General features: G+C 43.5%; 1 protein-coding gene across 4 annotated transcripts in view; it reads left to right on the top strand.

Annotated features, from left to right (window-relative positions):
• The window catches only part of PTPRE (protein tyrosine phosphatase receptor type E), a 108725-nt gene that overhangs the window by 15027 nt on the left and 79566 nt on the right, over positions 1–14132 (top strand). The gene's annotated exons all lie outside the window — the stretch shown is intronic.

Here is a 14132-nt window from a genome sequence, read left to right as displayed (position 1 = left end):
AAAGAGATTCTGTTAATTTTCAGGGCCAAAAAGAAACAAAACTCAGAAACCGCAGAGGCATTTGTGTAATTTCTAACTCTATATTTAAGAACTCCCAGGGGAACCTCTTAAAACCACCAGGTGTTTTCTAGCTTTTTAGGTCTTTATTGTTTTCTAGCTTTTGAGATCTCCCTGGAAACTTATACACAATTGCATCACATGCCTCTGCTCTTTGATCAGGATCTCTAACGCTGAAACTGGTGTTTAATTGCAACACGCGCTCTTTGGTAACGTGAATTTGTGAAATAGTGAATCCTTAAAAAAGCTTCATACCCAGGTCATGGTAGATACGTACTCAAACTCAAGCGGTACCAAGTGGTGGCAATTGGTAATTGTTGTTGTAAAACTAATTTTGGGATTTTGGGGGACGGCAGTGTTGTTGTTCTGTTTCTGTTGTTTTGTTTGGTTTTTTTTCATTTGGGTATTTTTTTTAGTTTATTTTAATTATGACCAAAGTTAAATAATTAAGCAAGGGTGATGTTTATGGCAGCAATTCCCTAGTGTTGCTGAGCCCCAAAATAGGAGATTTCTCGATCCCGAATCCCCGTAGCCCATGTTGCTTCTGGATTGTTTGGCAGCTGTTCATTTTCTTTTATTTTTTCCCAAGGCATGCAAGCAGGTATTGAATACATTTATGCTGTCATGTCTCTCTGTAGGAAGAATGGGCAAACGAGGCCCTGCCTGTTTATAAAGTTTCTGGAACGCTAGAATCATTTGTGTGCTTTGTTTCCAACAAACAAAGTCAGGACAATGGAGAAAGGATATTGTTATTGGGCCTCTGGGACTTTACTACTGCATTTTATTTTGAAATAGCTTTTAATATTTCTGACCTGATATCCTGAGCAACGTCAGAAAATTCCAAGTGGACAGCTAGCTTTCCTTGTTTTGGAAATGTCTCTGCTTTCCCTTATTTTTATTTTATTTGTTTTTTTACCTTGAGATGCAGGTTATTTTCGTAATGCCAGAACAGCTCATCTGCTGGTGGTGCGCCACGGCATCTGAAAAGTTCAGCAAAAATTAATTCTCAACACAAATCAAACCAGCCAACGTAGTGTCGATGTCCTGCCAGAAGGTGAAGCGGAAAGTAAAAAAGGAAAATAAATTATGCCAATAAATAGCATCACGAGAGGGAGCACTGAGTATAGGGTTAGGTGATGGATGTTGTTTGAGGTTGTCTTGAGTGTCCGTCCGTGAGCTTTTGGCCAGGTAGGATCAAGTCTTTCAAAAAACATTTCAGATCTTCCACTTTCGTCTAAATGGACGAGGAACCTTTGTTGTGTTGGATCCTACAGGGGACTAAGATTATGACATGGCCTTGTGGTCAGAGATCTGAACCCAAACTCTTTCTCCTTCCACCCTTGAGTAACACTAGGTGTCATTATGCCTTAGATAACTGTTAAAACTTTATTTTAAAATGTTGTTTCACGTTAACTGAATGCCCTGGGATGGGCAGGGATCCCTCGCTCCAGCCTGAAGGGAAGCACTTGAACGGCACTTCGACACAACAGTCCAGTTTGATGCTGTCTGGGATTAATTTAGAAGGTTTGGGGCGTTTTCTGGGGTTATTTTTGCAAGAGAAGAAACAACTTTCTTGCCAGGAGCACTGCGCGTGGGTGGGCTGTGTCTGGGCGATGTTGCACTTCAGTTCAGTTCATCTCTTGGGTGAGACCTTCTCTCCATTTATGTCCTCAATAACATGTTTACTGTTAGCATTTCAAGAAAAAAAAATTCTGCTGGTTTTTATTTTCCTTTTACAATGTTTCTCTATAACAAATGGAAGGAATTTACTGCATGTTCTTGCTGAGTTAACCTCAGTTGCCGGTAGCCCACGAGGAGCAGCCAGGAGCCAACTGAGTTTGTGCAGACCCTGTTTCGGCAATACTTCTGCTACCCTTGAAATGACAAGTTGACTCATATTGTGAAATAACGTGTGGTATTGTGAACGTACCGAGTATATTATTGCATGGTATTAAGACACTACCAGGGATAGGTATCTGGGCTAATGTTGTGGCATTCTTCTGTGTTTCCTTTCAAGGCTTAGGCTACGTCATTTTGAGAGAACGGGAAATTACCATTAAAGAGGAGGTAAGAGTTGCCGTCAAAGTTCGTTTTTCAGGATCATTATAGAATTTGCCACATGACTCGAAGAAATCTCATTGGCAAACGCAGGCTTTGGAGAAGAGGCGCTACAGAAAGGTGCTTCTCCTTCCAGTAAATGCAGGAGGAATGGAGAGAGAGAAATCCTTCCTTGAACGCACGGATGTATTTGCTGCCATCAGTAAAAGTGACTCAGGCGTTCTGCACATTGTCTCTAAAAGATGAAAAAAAAAAATAATTGTAATAATTAGAGGAGCTTATGATGACTCGGTAATAGTCTTCATCTTCGCATTCGTGTTGTTATTTAATTTCTGAAGTCTCTGGGCTGAGGCGTGCTGCTTTTCTTTGGTTTCCCCCCCCTCAGCTGTAGTTTAGCTAGTGAGAAGCTGCTTAACTGGCCACAGCTCTGAGGTCTCGGCTTCCTGAGGGCCCCGAACTTTAGGTTGAAGGATGAGAACAATCAGAGGTATTTAAAATTAGGCCCTTTCGGTTTCTGTCCCCTAAAACGGATCTCCCCGGGGGTTGTGGTTGCAGTAAGGGGCCCTTCACACTCCACAGGGAGATGTGACAGAGAAACACGCGTGACCCGAGAGACTGCGTGTTGGTTTTCTGCCACATCCCTGGCGTGCCGACAGTCGTTCTTGGTGTGGTTCATCGGTCTCTTGAGCAATTCCCGTCATTGTTGCTGGTTTCTGGACCTGCCTGCCAGGTCCCATCACCATCTCTGCCCCTCCTGTAGCCTCAACGTCAGGCACGTAGGAGAGAAGAGCACCCCAGCAGAAAAGGCCTTTCTGACCTGATGGATTTCTAGCTCTGTGGTGTTTATAGTTGAATTCATCTGTGCAGGTCTGTCTGACCACCAGCATTGGAGAGAAAGATTCATCTGAAAGACAAGCTCTGTTATTTCAGCCTTTTGAAGGCAACCAAGACACAGAGGGCGTTTTCTTCATGGTTAACGTAGACAGTCTGTGCCAACAGCTGGGCATAACTCTCCACTATTTAAGGACTGGAAGAGACTGAGGCAGCAGAAGAGCCCATGGAGAGTCAAGTCTGCCTCTTGACTTTTAAACGCTTTCATATGTGGACTTCACTCTGGAAAAAAACCATGCGTAATACATGCATTGGATGTTACGGGAGTCTGGAGGTGGCAGGAGTCACAGTGCTGGTGATCATCCGCAGCCTTGAGCAACACCTGGAGGTCTCAGAAAATATATCAGTGTTCGTTACATGTTTCAGCTTGGAGTTGTAGAACTCCTTCCTCATTACGTTTTTGTAAAATAGTGAGAGTCCATATGAAATCTGTTATTTTTGAAAGGAAATGTATCTGTTTTCATTTCACCCTCCCACGGGTAGTTTTTGTTTTGCATCTGGATTGCTGGTTGTTTATCCAACCTTCAAACGCGGACATCAGACGTACTCCTGGAGCCAATAGTAATAATGACTTAAGGAAGAATGAAGTTCACCGTTTCTTTTCGGATAATCATATGGAAGAATAGCTGAAATAAGCAAAAACTGATAAAAGTTTGAGTTTTCATCAGCCGCATTAGGCAAATAGTGGTTCTGAGTTTCTACAGGAAGGTCTTCGGATAGCAGCGTCCAAGCGAAAAGGTCAAGTCCCTGTAGGATGTGCCCCATATATTCAAATGAAGGAAACTTTGTATAAATGGAGGTCAGTGAGGAGTGGTGTTCCCCAGGGGTCAGTTCTGGGTCCAGTCCTCTTCAATATATTCATCAATGACCTGGATGAGGGGATAGAGTGCACCCTCAGCAAGTTTGCTGATGACACAAAGCTGGGGGGGTGGCTGACACACCGGAAGGCTGTGCCACCATACAGAGAGACCTGGACAGGCTGGAGAGTGGGGCAGAGAGAAACCTTATGAAATTCAATAAGGGCAAGCATAGGGTGCTGCACCTGGGGAGGAATAACCCCCTGCACCAGGACAGGTTGGGGGTGACCTGCTGGAGAGCAGCTCTGTGCAAAGAGACCTGGGAGTCCTGGTGGACAACAGAATGACCATGAGCCAGCAATGTGCCCTTGTGGCCAAGAAGGCCAATGGCATCCTGGGGTGCATCAAGAAGAGCATGGCCAGCAGGTGGAGGGAGGTCATCCTCCCCCTCTACTCTGCCTCGGTGAGGCCACATCTGGAGTACTGTGTCCAGTTCTGGGCTCCCCGGTTCAAGAAGGACAGGGAACTGCTGCAGAGGGGACAGCAAAGGGCTACCAAGAAGATGAGGGGACTGGAAGAAAGGCTGAGGGATTTGGGTCTCTTCAGCCTGGAAGAAAGACGCCTGAGGGGGGATCTTATCAACGCTTATAAATACTGAAAGGGTGGGCGCCAGGAGGATGGGGCCAGCATCTTTTCAGTGGTGCCCAGCGACAGGACAAGAGGTAACGGGCACAAACTTGAGCATAGGAAGTTCCACCTAAAGATGAGGAGGAACTTCTTTCCTGTGAGGGTGGCAGAGCCCTGGCACAGGCTGCCCAGAGAGGTGGTGGAGTCTCCGTCTCTGGAGACATTCCAAACCCGCCTGGACGTGTTCCTGTGCAACCTGCTCTGGGTGACCCTGCTCTGGCAGGGGGTTGGACGGGATGATCTCCAGAGGCCCCTTCCAAACCTATGGTTCTATGAAATGCGAACACGAAAAGCTCCCTGAGGGCAATAGCTTTTATTTATCCCCTCAGCGTTACAGAAAACAAACTTGGAACCAATTTTTGCTCTTTAAAGCATCACTGCGAGTCTCTGGAGGCTGCTGTCCTCCTTCCTGCACATTTACAGGTCTCCAAGGAAGGGTCCTCTTTAGTCAGCTCAGTATGTGAAGTTGGAAGTTTCTCCTGCACTAAGGCGGAGAAAGAGTTTGTTCTCATCTGTCCTCAAAGAGAAAGGCAGAAAAGGCTATGGGTTAACTTGGCATCAAAGCACATTTGTAATGAAAATTGGCAATTGCAAGGAGGGGGAAGGTCATGTCTCCTGTCAGATGATGAAGGAGTTACTTGAATCTTACTGATTGATCGTGGAATGGTCAGGGCTAAAGCAAGGCTGTGCTAGAGCGAAAATGAAGGTGATACTTAAATGTTTCCTGCTGTTGAGGTTTGTGATTGTGAGAATCCTGTTGAGATAAAACTTAATGCCTCAGAAACGGGAGATTGTGTGTACTTATCTGGAAGTTACCTTTCTTTCAATCTGATAAAATTCTGGGAAGAATAAAAATAGAAATTGCCATCCACTTGACTTGTGTCATCTCATTTGGAACAGGTTTTTTAGGCACTCTAGTTGATGGAAAAATATATTCTTTAAATAATATTTAATGCAATCTGTCGTGTTTGTGAAGTAAAGTTGAATTATATGGTCTGTGGAAGAAGGGATTGAAGGAAATAACTTATTAACCCCTATCGGTGATCTGACGGTGTGGATCCTGCTCCCGGGCTGCAGATGAGGGTCCCGACCTGGGACCGCCGGTGTCCGGGATGGGTAAGGGGTTAATGCTTCAGTTTGCCTGACACTGGAAAAAACTATGCTGAAGTCTGTGCAGATGGTTCACAATTTACTTGAGCACTAAGCAGAGATGTCCGCAGGACCTGCACGCGGAGGAGCTGCTTCGCTCGTGGCAGTCGGTCCTTCTGGTCTGTTTATCTTCCCTCTTGCCCACGGGGAGCCGTTACGTGAAGGAGATTTTTGGACGGGAAAAGTTACAAACTAAACAGAGAAGACGGACAAAGGCTGAAGTAAATGAACTAACAGTGTTCTTGTTTTGTCGATTTGAATGAAGGCTGTTGCGGTTGTACGAGTGTCTTCTTCCAGCAGAAATTTGTTAATAGGCTTCTGCCTGTCCTCAGTTATTCATGCCCCTGAGCTGCCACTCACTGAAGATGTGCAACGCTGTTATTTGCGGGCTGTAAATCAGATCAGGGAAATGTTTCCTTCTGGAGGGCTCTTGCTTTCCTATTTTATTTATTTATTTTAACCTAGATAGTTTCTCTGGCTGGCTTGCAGCAGACAGTTATGCCAACACCAGTGGTGGAGCAGTGCAGAGCATCCGAGGTGGTTCTCGGCTATGGAGAGAGGGCAGAAGAGAAGGATGGGGGGGAGAAAGCAGCGTTTGATCTTGGGCATTGTTTTTGTTCCTGTTTGCGTTCGTGCCCGTGCTGCACTCTTGCTCTGCCGATGCTGTGAGCTGCGCTTCCTCTTGGCGCGATGTTGAAAAGAAGATCCCCTGTGGCTGTACGGTGTTTTGGGTGGCTGCATCGCAACTGGGGGTCGTGTCTTGGAGACACCACGTAAAGACAAAAATAAAAAGATTGAACAGGAGTAATAATAAATGAATTACTATTACTGCAGTATGAAACTCGAAGAGAACCGTGTTTCCATAAAAGCCCGGTTGGCTGTGAAGGAGCTGCCCTTTCCTCGGGCGGTGGCAGTAGGTGCCTTGGCCAGTAGTGCCTGTAGGGTAGAGGGACTTGGCGTTGCCCAATAACCCTGGGTTCTGACTTTGATTTGTTGCTTCCCTTGGATATCCCTGTGTGAGATCACGCTCCTGTACCACTTGGCTTGTCACGTTTGTCCTTGGTGTGGCACTTCTCTGATTGTCCCGGGGGAAGTCGCCTTGGTCTCAGTAATCCTTTCAGAACGAGCATATTATCAAACGCTAGCGGTATTACCGGACGTTGCGAAATAAAGTTGTTTTCAAGACATATATGGACACATATTAATGCAGAGCTTAGTCATCAAGTTTTTCTCCCGTTAATTTGTCAAATAACTATTTAAAACTCTTCAATAACAAATACATCTTGGCTATTTAAAAAAGGAAAAAAAAAATCCTCTGTGTATATCTCCTGTTATCTTCTTCAGAATTACAATTTCTCCTCCGACACAGAGGGTAAATCCAGAGCTTCTAAAGCAGAACCCTAAAATGTTTGCTGCAAACACACATCCCTTGTTAACTAGTATTTACATAAAACATGCTGACACCACTTTGGGGAGATTGAGTAGGATGCTTTCTCAGCTGTTGAAATTTGCACACGAGATGGAAGATGTTTTGATTTTAAAAAAAAAAAAAAAAAGAAAAGAAAAAAAAGGGTTAGCTGAATATTTTTTTTTTCATTGATTCCCATGTGTCAAAATCAAAGCAGCGTTTCTCCAGGCATTTTGCCCATTTTCTTTTTTTTTTTTTTTTTGTTCCTCTTTTTTGGTTGTTTGGATTTTTTCCCTCAAGGTTGGGATTTGGGTGGGTTTTTTGGTTTTTGTTTTTGTTTTTTTTTTTTCTCTCTGAATGGAGTAATTCAATCTCTTAATGAGATAAATACATGTAAAAATGCCTTTTAGACAAAAACGAGCATAATATTACTAGCTTTAGATTCCTGTTTATTTTTAGTAGTATTTGTAAATTCATTCTTTTATTTATCAGTATAGGCAATGGTGAGCTAGGGGCGGCCGGTGGGAGACCTGTGAGACTTCACCAATAACGTCCTTCTGCTGTAAGAACAGTAAGGAAAAAGATTACAGTTATAACGTCTATTTTACTTCTACACATTCCTCTACCTTGTGAGTTTTCTGATATGAAGCCCTTTCTGTGATAACATTTTAGTATGGGGTTGCTTAGTTTATTTTTGCGCGGTATTTCAAAAGCCTCCTGTGAAGGAGGAGAACTCCCAGCTTTCTTAATCGGTGTTGAAATGACTTCATAAAAGCATAAAATAGAATCTTATCTTTTTTCCCTGCAGTGAGAAAAACCCATTCCCTTTCTCATTTCTTTGTTTTTATTTGCTCCGTGTGGATGCTAGTGCTTCTGGCCACTCGGAAACTAGAGCAAAATCTTTTTTTAGAAACTAGAGCAGAATTTTCATAATAAACCTGATCTCGTGCAGATTCAGAGCCTCCTTTGGGGAGAAGCAAGGGAAGAAAGCTGGAATTAGGGAGGGTTATAAGCAATGTAATTTCAAGGATCCATGTTCTGAAAAGCCTCCACGGATTTGCTACTGCTGCCTGGATTAGGAAGCCCTTTAATTTGCTTTTAATTAAAATGATTTTCATTTATTCTGTGCCTTCTTCAAAGGTCCCAAGGCACCTTACAAACTTGTGATTATATGTATAAAATGCAAAATCCATATTCATGCGATGCTGAGGTTTTGCGACGAAGTTAAGGATGAAAGAGAGTTTTACCCTCCTTTTCTTCTCTTAGTGTTTGTAGAACCTCAGTTCCCCATTACAGTGCAACTTCTCAAGCAGTCTGGTTGGACGTGTTTGATCTCAGTGAGATTGCAGTCCAAAGTGTAAACATCGACCTGCCATAAATATCTTATCTGAATAATATATTTAAATAGCCAAGGCTTTATTTTTGCAACCTCATTAAATTGGAGGGGGCGAAAAAAAATCATGTAAAAACCTTTATTTTTTTAAAAAAGGGAAATGGAGCTATTGCAGAGAATTCCAAACCAAAATGCAATGAAAATGATATATTAAAATGGAAACTCTTATATAGCTCATAAGTATAGTTAAGTTCTGATAATTTTCTTTTAAATATCTGATCTTAACACAATGTAAATATTCAGAAATCAAGAAAAACCTTTGCTAAAGGTGACTGTACTGCATGACATCTTAATTGCTTACTCCACAATAACTACTGAAGAACAGAAGAAATAGTCATCAACTGGGAAATACGCGTATTTTAAATTACTTTTGTGATGGTTTCTGTCTTTTTGTTTATTTGCTGTGGAATTAAACCTGATGATCAGCATGAAAACCTGAAGGAGTCCAAGGAATAGTGTGGATAATGCAGTCTCAGGGGGGAATTTGATGTCCCAGCTAAGGTGACAATGATGGAGCTGGTGCTGGGAGAGAGGGAGGCAGGAGCAAAGATGCACAAATGCGAATTTTTTCCAGAGGAAAAAATAGAAAACTTGCTTTTATGTTGCTTCTTTTTGTTTCGGAAGAAGCATAAACTGTAGTGGCAGAGATGCTAAGAAGATTTTTTTTTTATTATTTTTTTTCATGCTCATGAATTTAGACAGCTCCAAACTAACGTTGGGACATTTCGTAAGGACCCGCCGCCCGCTGGAGGCAGAAGTTCTGTCTGTGCTTTTGCACGACGTAGGCAGTTGTGCACATTCATGAGTTACCACATATTAAAAACTCATGGTGTAACTGAAATGGAAAAACAGAACAAAGTCCTTTAAAAGCAATTTAGACATATTTATTTCACAATGAAATTGTGTCTTGAAAAAAATGTGTCTTCCACTGTTGAAGAAGCAAACCTGAAACTTTTGCTTGTTTACAGGGAGACAGAAGTTTCACTGTTCAAGTTCGGGTAAGCAAAATGCCATTTTTGACATTACACTGTTGTTTGAGGATATTACACCAGAATCGTGAGCAGCGTATTTTCTTATAATACCGTTTTTGTTTTCTAGATGAATACAGCAGTGTTCGCTCGTACGGAGGAGTTATTCATGAGGAGTTCACAGCACTTGCTCAGGATCTGGCAGGAGGGTAGATGGCTGTGCTCAGCCGTTTGACCAAGGATGAGATATTTTGGAGGGGTTTGGCTGTTAACTTTTGAGAGATTAGAATCTTTGCGTGGATATCTAATGTACGATTTTAAAAAAACCAAAACAAAATGGATGTAATTGTCTACAGCAGGTAGAATTCTGTAGCCTGCTGGCAGACCCCTGCTGAGGCCGTCCAGGTGGGGTAGGAGTGTTGCTGGTGGAGACACTGCGGTTGAGCAGCAAGATGGGATTTTGGGGGGTGAACTTTTGAAAAGTTAGAGTCTTTGCATAGATATCTAATGTATGATTTATAAAAAAACCTGATGTAATTGTCTACAGCAGGTACAGTTCTGCAGGCTGCTGGCAGACCCCTGCTGAGGCCGTCCGGGTGGGGTAGGAGTGTTGCTGGTGGAGACACTGCGGTTGAGTAGTGAGAACTGAGTGATCCCGGTGAACAGCTTCAACTTGCAGCATTTCCCTCCCTAACGGTTGAATGATTCAGTTTGTGGCTTATGGATATTTATTTTTCCGTGTGTTTGGTTTTTTTTCCACCATTATTTCCCAAACCTGTCCCCCATCTCCGTCTCTACAGTCAAAACCGTGAAGTGTCAGTATTATTCGCTGGTATAACTGGTCAATAAAGATGACTGAACATGTGAAGGCTGATATTTGGTAAAATATTAGTGAAACTCGTTGCAAGGCAAAGTGTTTCCTAAGGGTGGGTATGCCGCTGCCTCCCCGCCGTGTCCTCTCCTGTCCTCTGTGCTTTATGGTGGAGGCGAATTTCTGGTGGTTGAGTCTTTCTTCAGACCTGGAGTGGCCTGTTTCCAATGAGAAGTCACTTGCAGACGTGGGCCTGAGGCTCCATGGATTTGTGTTTTCTGGAAACACGTTAGGCAGTAGGAAAGTTGTATTTTAAAAGTACAAATGACAGTTGCAAAGTAAAGCTGCAAAGGCCTTTCTTTTCTTTTTTTTTTTTCCTTTGTTTTTAGTTGACTCTTGATGTGCATTATAAGCATCTTATGAAACCACTGTGTTCTGCTGCTCTGTCAATGGATTTTAATAAATGACTGGTTTGGGAGTGTGTTTGTCTGAGACCAAGGAACGTGCTGCTGCAGGGTGATTTCTTGTGAAACTGGAGGCCGTTAAGGCAATGGGCTTAGTGGCAGCTATCCACTTATAGCTTTATGAAGCGCCAATTTATGCATTTGTGGTGAAAACCACACCAGTTGTATATTCTCAATGACTTTGCGAGGCATCTGTGTTGCATCTCCTGCGCTTCGTTGTTTCATTTAAGCACAGACGTTAGAAAAATGACTGAATGGAGTTATGTAAAACTTCCAGTGCAAATTGTTGTTTGCTTTGAAATGAGGATGGTGTCGCCTTGTTTTGGCTTCAGGGAGGTTAGATGAAAAGGGCTTCCTAGAGGAACATCAAATACCACCATTTACAGCCGAGTGTGACCCCAAATGCTTTGTGAGAGCTCGCTGCTCTCCATCCCCTTAGTAGTGCTACCACCGTGTGGCATCACCGTGAATTATGATCCCTGGGAAAGTGGCATTTATGCCGCGTCAGTGCCCGTGGGAGGATCTTGGCATCAAATAAAGTGCCATCGTGTTAGAAATCCAGTTGAAGAGACGTATCCTGCCATCCTGATGTGCTGCTGCAGGACCAAAGGGCGTCGAGAAGTGTCTGTATAGTGTCTAGATTTAGCGAACAGCCTTACGGGCTTCCCACAGAGCAGTATTTGCCTCCCTTTCGGCAGCGCGGTTGTATTTTGAAGGCAAGGGGAAGGTGTGCGGAGGGGAGATTCCTGAGATAACCCGTGTAACTGCTGGGGGTTTCGTCTGGATCTGGTCTGGTGCATCTTCACCTCTCTGCTATGGCCAGGAGTTTGTCTGTGAGTTTATCTAAAACTGGATACGCAACGAATTCCTCAAAGTTGTTGTCATCTCGTTCGTGCAGGAAAGGAAGTTCCCTAATGAGCTCAGGGTAGAAGACATTTTCATAATTACTGTTGTAAAATAATAGGAAACACTCATGACTTAACTTGACAGTCCCTGCAAAACCTAATCTAAGGCCCAGCTTTCCACAGAAGGTTGGACCAGGTGGTCTCCAGAGCTCCTTGCCAATCTCTCAATTTTAAAAACACTGGCGTGTTTATTTGAGGACTTGCAGCCTTTTCAGTAGATGCACTTAATTAATTTTGGGTGGAAATGGGTGCTTAAGAGAAGTGGGGCACCTATTCAAGGTTTTGGGGGTTGTTTTGTTTTGTTTTTTTGAGAGATGGGGAAAGGAGCCCTTTCAATGCATGCATTAGTGCAGGTTGAGTAACCAGCATATTAGAAATAAAAGCAGTTGCACACCCGTCCGGGAATGTCCACGTTGAGCTGTTTGTATTTCTGCTGCGTTGAGTTGTAGTGACATTTGCGAGTCCGTCTCTCTTGAGTGCTTGTGGCAAATGGTCAAAGCACTAGTGATTGGAGTCTGCTGAAATAACTGCAGCTCTTAAAGCATTTTTTTATTCATCAAGAAGCAATTTTTGATGTGTTTTTTTTTTTTTTTTTAAGATGTGGTACAGGGGTTGGACGTTAGTCAACATAGTCCTGATTTTATATTCTGTATACATCTGAAACATCCTAACAAACATCCTTTGTACGTCAAAAACGTAGAAGGCATGCGAAGCCTGACCTTTGAACACAGTGCTTTTTTCCTGTTTACGTTGGCCAAGACCCTTAAAAAAAATTATTTACTTTGTCATGAAGAAGACTACCAAAATAAGTTTACATCTGTGGAGGCTTATGTAAGGTAGATAGTGAACCTTGGCATGTTCTGCGTGCTCTTGGGCTTCCAAGAGATCGTTCAGGACTCTTGTGTGATATCATCGTCTTATCATCGGAGCCACACGGGATCCAAATGAACCGGCTGCTGCTGGGCTCTAGCAGGGAGCAAACTCTGAAGTCTGATTTGCACAGCAGCTGTTCCTCATTTAATCTGAACAAACATGAGAGCGAAGGTCTTTATACATATTTTTTTCCCCTGGAGACTCTTCAGCCGTATATTCCTATGTAAGATCTCGGCCAGTGACCTGGATGATGGGATGAAGCGCAGCCTCAGCGGGTTGGCAGATGGGCCCCGGTTTGGGAGGAGGGGTTGCCATGCTGGAGGGCAGGGATGCTGTGCAGAGGGACATCAAAGACCTGGAGGAACGTGGCATGAGGAGCCTCCTGGTGTTGGCCAAAGACAAATTCAAGGGCATGAGGACGTAAATTACGTGCCCAGAGGAGAGGGCTTGCAGGGTGGGGACATTTTGCATATGTGGATGAGAATGCCCTGATTAAAAGTCATAGAGTGGTAAGAAGTCATGGATCTTTAATGATTTTCTTCAGATCTTTCTGTTGAAGCAGGGAAGGGTTCCTCTCTGCAGAATAGGAGGAGGAACCTCTGCAGGCATCAGGTATCAAAACAAAAAATTATTTAGATTTAGATCTTCATAGAAGGAAAGGGTTGGGAAGCTGCACAGAAAAGCATGCAGATAAGTTTCACATTAATTCTGCGGGGGAATAATGTTGGTTTAGAAAGGCTGCTGCTGAATGAATCGTTAGAAGAGCTCCTGTGGCCTCTTTTGGGCAATATTTAGAAAAATGCTTAATTATCAGTGCTGGGAGGTGGAGGGACACAGTCATAGCTCTCGGCCATCGCAATAGACTCCCATGGGTGCAGTGTGTCGTTTAACCGAGCACCAAAACCTCTACGTTTCGGTCGTAAATCACTCTCTGATCTAGACAGCACATGGCAGCAGCATGCGGGGACCTCCTTGCTTCCATCGCTGCTTCCGCAGGTGGCTTTGCAGATCATTGGGGTTTCTGCCAGCACCGTGAGCCATTGGGGCCCCTGGCTGCAGGGGGTTGGTCCCCAGGGATGGGTAGAAAGCTGGAGGGGCCTTTTCAGAGTCAGCAAGATCTTCTCAAGATCTTTTTATCTGGTGAATTTAGAGACAACCAGTTGTGTATATAGTCAGCATTTGCCCCATCTTCACCAGTTTGCGTTGCTCATGATTGAGTGGTGTGATATCTTTCCTAGAAATCTGACCAGGAAATGTTAACTTTGACCAAACTGAATGACTTTAAACCTGCAGATTTTGTCACCTCCCTATTTATCCTTTTTCCAGATCCCTGAAGAATGGCATTTCTTTTATTTCTGTTGTCCAGGCACCAGCGCAGCTCCTTCTGAAACACCGTTGTGACAACCAGTAAGTAGTTAGAGCAGAAAGAGTGAAGGGCAGAAAAATGGTTCACCTGCCAGCGGGTCTTCACCGGTGTCCCGTGGTTAAAATACAACAAAGTCAAGAAATTCAATTTTCCGTTTTCCAAAAATGACCTTTTGGATGTTTCTTCCATCACCGACGTTATTCTTAGTGATTACTGTTTGTGAAATAAGGAGAAAAAAACCCTAACTCCCCATTTTTTGTTATAACTTGTGAAGCAAAAGTTTTGCTTCGTTATTGAAGAATCGA

The sequence above is a fragment of the Chroicocephalus ridibundus genome, chromosome 6 (genome assembly GCF_963924245.1).
Source record: "Chroicocephalus ridibundus chromosome 6, bChrRid1.1, whole genome shotgun sequence".
In the NCBI taxonomy this organism is placed as follows: domain Eukaryota; kingdom Metazoa; phylum Chordata; class Aves; order Charadriiformes; family Laridae; genus Chroicocephalus; species Chroicocephalus ridibundus.
Note: the sequence above shows the minus strand (reverse complement) of the source record. Positions and strands in the feature narration are given on the sequence as shown.